The 11799-nt window shown below is 44.5% G+C and overlaps 1 protein-coding gene across 1 annotated transcript in view; it reads left to right on the plus strand.

Annotated features, from left to right (window-relative positions):
• The window catches only part of LOC126046686 (glutathione S-transferase 3-like), a 110195-nt gene that overhangs the window by 32092 nt on the left and 66304 nt on the right, over positions 1-11799 (plus strand). The window lies entirely within an intron of this gene.

Raw genomic sequence — 11799 nt, forward strand, 5'->3', positions numbered from 1 at the left:
ACAATCAGCACAGTGGGTCAATATAGCACCAAATTTATATCCGTTTGGCTCAAAAGTTGAAGATACCAATGCCAGCTCTGACCTTCACAAAAATGATTTTTTGCAACATATTTGGGATATGTGAAAAGAAACATATATATGTTGCTGCTTTAAGCCTCTTTTAACCAGCTCTAAGGTATTGTGCCCAATTGGGTGGTGATAAGAATCAGAGGTCAAAGATGGCACTAGATGCATTATCCTCTGCAATTTTAAGAAAATATACTGAACACTGAGGTTATTCAGGGTAGCTTCATGAAGAAACACTAATTGATATGTGAGAATCCACCCATAGGTAACTCTGTAACCTTACTTTCTGCTGCAGAAAATGATTTTCTGTAAGGCACAGCTGCGGTAAAATGTTAGGAAGGCAGCAGAATGCAAGGAGGTCAGGATGTGGATGATTACACAGGCAAAATGTTTTGTTCTGGCTTATCGGTGTTTCAGATGGCTGTAGCTACTGCCAAAGCTTATGCAAATATCCCTGCATGGCATACATGGTCTACACTTGCTGCTTTCCCTAGGTCTTAGCTCTGAAAGCACTGGCCTCAATATTTAAGGGGTAATTCTTTGGGAGTAATCCGTGCACTTGCTCCGAAGCAAATATTTTTATATATAAGGGCTCTTCTGAGGCCATCAGAGAACCACAGCAATGTTGCTCAGAATGATACATTAGCCAGACTGTATCTTACAGAAACTCTGCTCTTTTTTTTTTTGGGGGGGGTGGGGGGGGAGGGAGGGCGACTCATACAACATTTAAAGATGAAATCTAGACATATAATCAGAAGGAGTTATCTTAATAATACAAGGCAGCAGCTGGACACCTCGATTTTTTAGTGTATTTATCCTCAGAATATCTTCGTGAGAAAGGGAAATGCCTCTGTATCAGTCATACCAATGGGGAGATGAGAAGGCAGAAAAGGGATTTGACTCGCATCTCTCCAGCCTGGGCATGTACCCTGCTTTTCTTCTGGCCTCCCTCTCCCCGGGGCCTCTACCTTTGCAAGTGAAAAGAATTGCAGGTCAGACTGAGCACAGCCAGGTGTTTTCATTTTCAACCCTTTGTACGAAGCCCCTGCCCTTTGGCAGATTGAGGCTACAAACCGTTTTATATAAACTGCAAGGTTATGGACTATTTTCTAAAATATGGTTCTAAATGCATTCTCTATATTTTTAAATGAAACAAGTGTGTCAAACTGCTGGTGGTAGAAAGGACTCCAGCTGAGGAAGCTTTAGTGGATACACTCCAGGTAATTGTATAAAGCTTTTCTTTCCTCATGGCCTTTAGGAGGTTTACTAATCCATGTGTCTGGTACTCCTGGAAATTTTGCTCTGCTTCCCCTCAATGTAGTCATTTGGGGCTTTTTAAGTAATTATGGTCAAAGAGTTAGAATGTGACCATCTAATGTGTTTTGCTTTATTGCAAGCAAAATGTAGAAGTGATCCCTGTGGTGGATCTCAGCAGGGATATGGCCTGTGTGTGCCAGGAACGGGATTTACGTGGCAGGGCAGCGACTGGCGTGGGGACCCAAGGGGGGCAGAGGAGGATGGGAAGGTGGCGTAGTTTATTTAAGAAGAAAAAATGAAGGAAGTCTGCTGGTGTCAGAGTAAAAATAGATGCAATCACTAATCAAAGCAGAGCGTGAATAGGGTATTAACATTGCGCATCTGAACACCCTAAGCAGTTTGGACCTGGCTCTTGTGCAAGCTCTGCAGGCTGGCCCTGATTCAATACAGTGCGCCTTTCTCCCTGAGCTGCTGCAGTTCCCAGGCACTATGGGGTTTTTGACTTTCACAAGGTAAACTTCACCAACACTGCTCACCTCCTGGAGCAAGGAGGATTCAACATCCATGCAGGAGAACCAGGTTAGGGAGCACTTAAACAAACTTGACACAGGTAAGTTCATGGGCTGTTGAAAGGTCATGGTGGTATGGAGAATTTCCTGAAGACTGGAAGAAAGCAATGTCACTCCTGTCTTCAAGGAGAACAAGAAGGAAGACCTGGGGAACTACAGCCCGGCCAGCCCCACCTCAAAAATCTGCGAAGGTGATGGAGAAAATCCTCCTGGAAACTGTTTGCAAACACATGAAAGGCTAAAAAGTGATCGGGAGCAGTCAGCATGGATTTATGAAGGGGAAATTGTGCTTAGCCAACCCGATAGCCTTCTACAACGAAATGAATGGCGTCGTGGATGAGGGGAGAGCAGTGGGTGTTTTTTTTTATCTTGACTTTAGCCAGGCTTTCAGCACTGTCTTCTATAACATCCTCACAGACAGGCTGATGAAGTATGGGCTTGCTAAGTGGACAAGGCTGAAATCTCAGCTATTCCGTGATTCTGGGAACATTTTGGATCAGCCATAGCTGTTCTCATACCAGACAGTTGCAGTCTCCAGATGCTTCTGCTTGAATTAGCTGTGTACTGTGTGGCACATCCAGAAAGTCATCCGGAGGCCTGACATACTGGGAACACCCTGGGGCAGCAGGACATGGCTTTTGTGGCCCTGCAGACAGCAGCATCAGCAATCTGAATGCCACAAGCATCCTTTGCTCTCCTTGTTGGATTATTTGATTTGTGAGCAATGCGAGATGATCTCCTGTACGGCAAGTAGTTCCTGAGGCACAGATAGCCTCTTCAGAGGACAGGGCAAGTCAGGAAGGTCTTTGGCCAGCTTTTCACTCTGAGCTCATTCCTTCTGTTTCCAGTTAGTAACTGAGGAAGTAAAACCGCCTTGGAGGGCTTGTCTCAGATGAGTGTTTTTCATTTCTCAAAACCAGTTATGCCAAGATTCAAACTTCACATCATTTGGCAATTGTATCATCAGTATGTGGTTTAAGTCTTCTGTTACCAAGGGTTGCCCAATCTATTTGCTCTTCTAAAGACAGATAGTCATGAGTAATACAAACCACAGCACGAGAGTGTCCTTTTTGCTCATTGCTTTCTGTGCCTAGTGGAAGCTGTTGAGCAAAGGACAAAGCCATACAGCAACTGGGCATCCATCTCCTTTTTGCTTCCAGAGGAGACAGCAAATGCCTGTGGCAGGATCAGGTCTCTCGCCCCTTTGCCCCCAGCAGAATGTCCCCACCAGGGCACAGTGGGGACCGGCTGGTGAGGCCTTCTCCTGCCCCAAACACCAGGTGAGGAGTGGGGGGGGGCAACGACATGCTGCTCTCCCCATGTCTGCAGCCTCTCCCCTGGCACCTGAGGGTGGCAAAAAGAGCTGGTGGCAGCCCAAACTTACACTGGACTCGGGCACCTAAAGCAGCGAGTAACGGCTGCCACGTGAACAGCTGTGGCCAACCTAATGTCTGTGGATAGTGTAAACATTGGGTGTTGTGAAAAGCTGTTTGCCAAACATCTGGATTTCCTCTGCTCAAGTCACAGCAAAGACGGGAGGAAACCATCATCTTCAGCCCAGCCAGCAATGGTCCTGAGCAGAGCAGGATCCCTGGAAGCAAGGCCCTCCAAGCTGACAGCAAAAGCAGCAATACGTTTCGGGGGGAGAAGGCATAGTTTGCGTTCATTGCCTCTGGACTTCCCTGATTCCCCACAAAGAGCAATGGGATTCCCTGTCTGAGAGGCTGGGGATGGTAGGACAAGGTGGAACTTGTGTAAATGGCATGACTGGAGACCCACTCACCCCTGCACTCAGAGGACAGTCTGGGGGCAGGAGGAGGGCAGGAGAAAAAAGAACAAGTGTCCAGCCTTGGGGTGGGTGAAATACAGGATGAACAAACAGACCTTGGCCAAAGTGAGTTAAAATAAAAAACAAATTGCTGTTGTCTTGTGGGTTTGCTCCACTGGAGTCAGTGATCCTTACTGGTCTTTATGTGTGCTTAGGAGAAAACTTCAGGCCAGACTGTAATGCCGCCCCGACCTTACCGCACTTTCATGCACTAAATCACCCCACCAAGAAGGACTGAACTTCCCAGAGGCCCCACTTAAGAGCCACCCCTGGAGAAATGAAAACCCAAAGCTGTTCCTCTTCATACAGATGGGTTAGGGAACGCACCAGCCCCGTCCAGGCAGGGGGATGCTGTCTGCATCGGGGGCTGCTGCTCACTTTCCTTTGTGAAACACACAAAGCTCACCTGAAGAGCATCACCCAGCAGGCTACCGAGCTGCCGGGAACCTGCTCTCCTCCCCTCCTCTTGGCCAACAGGACAATCCACCACTGGGAATGGGCAGAGGGAGGGGTCTTCCCTCCAGTTCAAGTGAGGTATGTTCTGGTTTTATTTCTATTTTATAGCTCATTAGTTAAGAACAGTTGTACAGCTAATTTAACAGGGGGTTCTGGCGTGACTTGACAAGCTCTAACTTAACTGAAGCACTCGGACAAGGCACTCACCGAGTACTTCATAGCAATGATACTAAAACTCTTGCCATGCACCAGCCTCCTATCACAAACTTCCAGAAAAATGCTCCTTCAAAGATACTATCTCATGTACAGCTTAACACTGCTCCCTCCCAGTGCCTTGTGGAGCCCTTCTTTTGGGAGCAGAGGAGGTTTGCCTGACTTTGTTAAATTACCACGTTCACTGTTAACTCCTTTATACACAGCAGTACTGCCGAATGTAAGGAAGAAAGGCTTATCTTCAGCCAGATCAAACTAACGTCCATAACCATGATTTGCATGAGGAGCCCGCTCAAAAACGTGTCTGTGGCCCTCCTGCAGTGTGGTTGTGAGCTCCAGCGCTCAGGGTGCCCGGTCCCAGAGCTGGGCTGCTCCGTGGCACGCAGCGACTGGGCTGCGGTGGCTTCAGCTGCTGGGTGAAGCTGCAGACTCTCCGTACAGCGGAGATGAGGCATCTTGCTGTCAATAGACAGCACTCAGCCTCCCCACTGGGTTGTCCTTCTGTGTTCCCTGATCTCGCCCAACCCCGTGATAAAGCGTGGGACTTGCTCTTTGCTTTCTCAAACGGTCCCTCACAGGCACCAAGGGAGTGCTTCAGTATTTTTAAATGGTTGGGCTCTCGGAAGCCCTATTCCAGTAAATGAAGAAAACCTCATTAGGCAGCAAGAAGCTTAAAGTTTTTCTGAGTAGATCCTTTTAACACTGTCAATGGGTTTTTCTTGGCCACCCCCCCCACCCCTCCCAGGCAGCATATGGCTACTCTCCTCCAAGCCTGATCACCCCTTCATCCTGGGAATATGGTGTCCCAAACTCCAGCCAGCCTCCTCCCTCCCTCCTGTCATTGCAGACTGGATTTACATTTTTCCACACTTACTCTTGGAGGTTAATTTCACTTAAAGAACTCATTCAGAACTTCTACCTACTTGATTAAAACCATGGTCTTACAAGGCAGAAATTGTGAAGCTGGGGCTTGGCTGTCTCTGCCACTCTCCCTCACGAATTCTTTGAGGTCTAATAAAGGAACAGTATAAAAAAACTATTAAAGTAGTATAAAGATCATGTGTGATGATATAAAAACAGAAAATAGACATCATATGGCAGGCTTTCTCTCCATGGAGATACTAGCAGTGTCTCTTCCCACCCATCGCCTACTTTCACCAAACCCGTCGGAACTTGGTGTAATTGAATCTTTGGTCCCTCTATCGAATTTATTTGGAAACTGGTCAGTGAGTTCAAAAGTTATTGGTGGAAACTGTTAGGCTGACAAGATGACTGCTTAATACTTCATTTCGTTAGGGAACTGGCTGAAAATCAACCTGCAGCAGTCATAAGACTTGGAATCCAGGCAGGCGTTGATGACAGTTCACTGGAGGGTGAGGGCAGCACAGGCGTATTTGCTGCTGCAGGTAACTGTTATTATCCAGGTAAGCCATATAATGTGGACTTTTTTTCATCAAAATAGTCTCTTCGTCTTCATGATGACTGTAACTTTACCAGCTGTTACCCATCCTAGTCCTGGTGATAAATGCAGATTTATAGCAAGGGAGTAAAAGTCCTGTTTTACCTTATCCTAACCATGCAGGCTGGCTGTGCGTATCTAGTAGATGCAGACTTGTGGGAACTTGGAACTACCTCCACGAAGCTCAGTTCCTACACGTGATCGGCTCTACCTGTGTAACCACAACACAACTCTTCCTCCAATTCGGGAACAAAAGTCTTTCTCTCTGTCTGGTTCTTCCCGTTCAAGGAATCAAGCCGCCAGGCCTGGGCTTCAGGAAAGCTTCAGAGCAAAATGAGGGAAAGCTTAAGCTCATACACAGTTTCGTGCAGGCCAAGATCACTCCTATGTGAAATGTAGGTGGTTTGGGCATAGCTACAGTTAGGATTGTCTGGCCAGGTTCTCCATCATTAACCCCAAATGCCTCATGATGAAGGCATACCGCCAGTGTCCTCCCAAGAACGGCCCAGACTCTTGCACAGCAAGAGTGAGCCCCACCATTTGGGCTGTCCTCACAACTGCACAGCCCCTCTGTCCCCAGGGCAAGCGACGGAGAAAGATGGAGTTTGCGTCACCACGCTTCAGCCCACCCTGCATTTAGCCATACAGATGCTGTCAAACCAGTTGGCATGCTCTGCACTTTTCTGAAACACAAGCGTCCTGAAAAACTTGCAGACTCCCACTTTTATCCACATTTTCTCTAATACATCTGTATTTTAGTAGTCCTGAAGTACTACAGCAGGGCAAAAAGCACAAAACTGAAGGACAGCACAGCGACTAGTTCTCTTAGATCTTTTGGAAAACTTTAACTCAGGCTTGACCGTAAAACTGGGGTAACTGATCTTTTCTCTGTTCATATGCCACAAGTTTAAACTTTGTTTAGGTTACAATTATTCTACAGCAAACCATCTTCCAGGACTGATGAGAAGCAGAAATGCAACTTTAGCATAAGATGATCAGGTACACTGCTGTGCTGAAGCTCAGTGATCACCAGCTGATAAACAGTGCGCCCCATCGTTATTTTTTTTTATTCCTGTGAACAACAGTAACCACATGCTGATGATACACCGTATGATTTTGGTCTCATAAAAGACTCTAAATTAGTGTCCTTCAAGAGGAAAGAAGAAAAACTTGATTCACTGCGTTGCACATACCCGGACAATTATTTTTCTTATCATCAGATTACTTTTTGTGGTAGTTTTTCAGGTTCTACAGACTTTGGTGGGTTTTTATGTGAAATGTTTAAAAAGACACACTTCTTAAAGAGGGAACAGTTTCCAAACAAAACTGCTGGCAACTGTATTGTCGGCTGCTATGAAAGTTAACTGCCCCCAATCTTCCCACTTTATTACCACTGGGAAATGCAGCTGACTTTAATATCTGTAAGTGTATTTTTCCCAGACTTTACTTTCCAGATCACCATCTGTCTAGACACTGTCAATTACTAATATGTGTACTCAAGGTGAGTTTAAGGGTACTCAATATTTTCTTCTCCATGTGATTAAACTCCCAGGCAGCACTGAACCAACCCACTATATTCACGTTTGTCATTTAAGGCAGATGCCACATTATCCAAAACAAATTAAAGACCTTTTCACTGATTTTTACTGAAACCAAAGTACAGAAGTTGTGGAACATACCCTAATTTCAGAGCTCTTCTTGAAAGTTTTGTAATAGGAACAATCTTTTCCTTGTGTATCCCCCACATACCCCAAAAAAACCAGCAAGGTGTGGGAAGGATTCAGCTGAAATAAGTTCTGAGTTAACATTGCTGTGCTGCTTTTAGCTGGGATAGAGTTAATTTTCTTCATGGTAGCTAGTATGGGGCTATATTTTGGATTTGTGACCAAACCAGTGTTGATAACACAGGGATGTTTTAGTTACCCCTGAGCAGCGCTTACCCAGAGCCAAGACCTTTTCTGCTCCTCACCCCACCCCACCAGCGAGGAGGCTGGGGGGGCACAAGGAGTTGGGAGGGGACACAGCCGGGACAGCTGACCCCGACTGACCCAAGGGATATTCCAGACCATAGGGCAGCATGCCTAGCATGTAAAGCTGCGAGGAGGAGGAAGGGGGGGCCGTTCAGAGTGATAGCATTTCTCCTCCCAAGTCCCTGTTAGGCGTGATGGAGCCCTGCTTTCCCGGAGATGGCTGAACACCTGCCTGCCCGTGGGAAGTGGTGAATGAATTCCTTGTTTTGCTTTGCTTGCGTGCGCAGCTTCTGCTTTACCTATTAAACTGTCTTTATCTCAGCCCACGAGCTTTCTCATTTTTACTCTTCCAATTCTCTCCTCCATCCCACCAGAGGGGAGTGAGCGAGCGGCTGCGTGGGGCTTAATTGCCAGCTGTGGTTAAACCACAACACACTGCTTACTAGAAAGAGAAAATGGGAAAGCTTTTGAGTAGCAATCAGATTGATGACACCCATGCCTGTATTAATCTGTACAGAGAATGATTTGGCTGTGCCTGCAAAAGAACAATTACATTTAGCTTAAATACAGTTTCCCCTAAGTAGCTTTCAGTGCAGCTGGCCCTTTCTGTACATGCCAGTTACAGAGCACAGGTCAGCAATTGCCAGCAGGTGCAGAGCCAGCTCTGCGTGCGTTGGTGCAGACGTCAGGTAGCCCAGGACTGAGCATTTTCGTTCTGCACATTGTGACAGGCACGGTGGCCAAAAGATTAAGCTCTGTCGATGTTTTGATCTTCAGCACTGCTGCCCTTGGAGAAGATGCCAGAGCCATTGGGATAGATCAGCTAGAAAAACAAACCCTAAAACCCCTGATACATATACCCTTAATGAAAACTGATTGTAACTGATTATTACTTTCATACATGTTTAACAAATTTCCTTTACAATATGAAGAGATATGTGCCTTTTCCTCTACTGAATCCCATTCTCCACCAGCCCCAAGGTGTCTGCTCCCCCAGTTGCCTTAAAAACAAAGTCAGCTGTTTGTGTGACCACAGTTCAAGTCAGGAGACGAGGACAGTGGGCTTTAGGGGGAAAGAGGAGAAAAAGGACCAGTATTTTGTACTTTTATATCTTCTTCAAATGTGCAACTGTGAGCTGATAAAAATTAATGTCCCTATAAACATATCTGAGTTGGCCAACCCAGGTTAATAAACACTGAAGTGTGAAGTACTAGACCTGAAACCAATTTCTTAGCAGTGTAGGAAGGAGCTTCCTGAACTCCCCTTGCAGTGAGACACCTTCATGCAGTATCTTCTTAAAAACATGAGAAAGGATTGCTTCTTTTTGCTTCCCAAAGATAGCAGGTGATGCAAGATCAAAGTTTGGGGGAGATCCTCATAGAAGGTAAACACACTTTCAGCTCATGGGTTCACCTTTCTCCTCTTGCTGAGGTACTCCATTCACATCTATGTTTACCAGTTCTATAGGGTTTCTGGGGAGACTTTGTCTTCCTTATTAAAGCTGTTCTACAACAAATAGATTCACTGTACATACTGCAGGATAGGATGACCAAAACCTCCCAAAAGATGTCTGCCTGGCCCTGGCTAGGGCCAACAACCTTGCCCTAGCAAACCCGGACTCTGAACAGAAACATTCAGAGCAGGGCAGGGACTGCAACGATGACCACTGCTTTGGGAGCATATGCTCTCCAAGTGGCAGTGGTTAAGACACACTTCTTTTCAGCACACCATCCTTTGTCATATAAGGATGCTCCTGCTTCGCATATTGGCTGCTTCAGATCCCATTTGGAGGTCGGCCTCCGGACTCTGGGAAGCAAACTCAGGACTGAAGCCTCCACTCCGAGATTCAGATACTTAAAATCCCTTTGAAGAACTGGCCTTTTGGTCTATTGCCATTCAGTTGTGTTATCATGGACGTCTTAACTAGTGCAGAAACCTTAAGGAGCTGAATGCTTGGCAGGCTAAATGTAATGATAAACTACTGCATGTTGCATTTTCTCTATTTTTCCTGTAATGGTCTCAAATTTTAAATAAGCTGTAGGGAAAAATAAATATACTTGGTTTATTAAGTACAAAAGAAAACTTCAAACTGTGGCATGCCACCTAACGGCAGAACAGCAACATTGTGCACTGGTACCAGTAAACACATCAGGAAGCTCCATCCCAAAGCTCTTGTTTATTACTAAGCTGCAACAACCTGCAGGGGTAGTGCTACTTTGGGGGGCGGGGGGGGGGATCGAGCAAGCAAATTCCTTTGCACAAAAAAGTTTGCAAACTCAACCAGGCAGAACTTCCATTTTAGCAACTTTAGCAATTTCTTACCATTATGAAGTAGAATTAATGAAAAGAAATTTACTTCAGTTGTAAATTTAGCATGGAAACATGTAGGGGTCACAGTGTTTATACATATCTTCTCAGGGGAAAATGCATTCATTTGGAAATAAAATGTGTGGAATAACTGTCTACTCATCTTGGCTTTCCACATTAAAGAGTAATTTAATTTGGCAGGATTTACTAGTCTTACTTTTCTTAGCTTTGCATTATATCCAGCTATTTCTCATAGAGCATTCTGAGGTTAAACTAATAAATGTGCTACAGACAACTTCAGAAGATGTCAGAATACCTGCAGTTGCCCAGGTACGAAGGATGACAATCCTAAAAGATGCAGGAATATTGTCTTCACAGGCAGTCATGTTTCATGTTTTTTTTTTCTATTCATACTCTGAATATGTGTTCCATAAAAATCACACTATACTGTAATTTTAACACCTGTCTCTTACTGCCTTGAATGATAGGTACACGTCAGCGTGGTGCATCTGGACTCTTTTAGATGGGCTATGCTACCAGAGCTGAAAGCAGTTTTAGCTAAAAGAGAATGCCACTTTTATACATCCCAAGAAGTTCCATTCAGTAACAGACTCTAGTTTCTCTTCCAAATCCCTTGATTCAGCCAACATTATCTAGGAATTGTGGTTTTAAGAATTATTTTAAGGACTCAGGAACTATACTCTGGACAAGACAGAGGTAAGGCAAAGCACTAACTGTTCCCTTTAAGCAAAAAATTATGCAAGTCATTTTACTAAGAAAGCTGCTAGTCTTAGCATAAAGAACAAAGCTTGAATCCAGACTGACTATCAAATGGAAGGCTTTGATTTCTTTACAGGTGCTATTGAAACTAAATAACATATTAACATTAATTTCTGAAATCCAAACTGTTTCGCAAATGTATATCAGCTTTTATATTTTTCTCATCTTGGACAGTAGAAAAGACAAAATGGAGAAGCACCTCAATAGTTCAGCCATTTTAACGTCAACAGAAGTTTCCAAATACACTGGGATGCATTCCAGGAGAATTTTCTTGGATTAAAAAATCAAAACGGACTCTATTGTTTTCTTTCTTTAAACAAAAAACCTTGTATAAACACCACGTGTTTTTGAAATTCTGACCAGCTTGGCTCACGATTACTGAGTGAATCAGCAGCTGAACTTAGCAGTTGGAAAGTGTCTACTGCTGGTCCTTTGCTCAGAGCACTGAATCACACCATCTCTATTTCCTCCCCTCATCTACAGCCCAGCATTACACACAAAGATTTAACTGGTGCTTATCTCCAATCAGACTGAGTCAAATCGGGATAACATTTGATGATCTGAGCATCTTCTCTCCACAAAACTGTCCACTCTCCTGTCTTTAATCCAATGCATAAGAGATCTACAGCTTCAAGAACCATGCTACCTCTTGTAGCCCTCTTCCCATTTTTCTGAAAGAACTTGTCTCAACTCATACAATAAAATCTTGGGAAAAAGGAGTGCATAGGTGTATACCTTATTTTTTAATTCAAGTTACTTATATAATTAGTAAAGGATAATTTCCCAGCAGTAAACTAGTTATACCAACTAATGTCTTTATATGGTAATTAAAAGGGCTATAAAACTAAATTATAAGAACACAGACCCTCTAGCAATTAAAGCCTTCGACTATT

The sequence above is a fragment of the Accipiter gentilis genome, chromosome 16, assembly GCF_929443795.1.
Source record: "Accipiter gentilis chromosome 16, bAccGen1.1, whole genome shotgun sequence".
NCBI lineage: Eukaryota > Metazoa > Chordata > Aves > Accipitriformes > Accipitridae > Astur > Astur gentilis.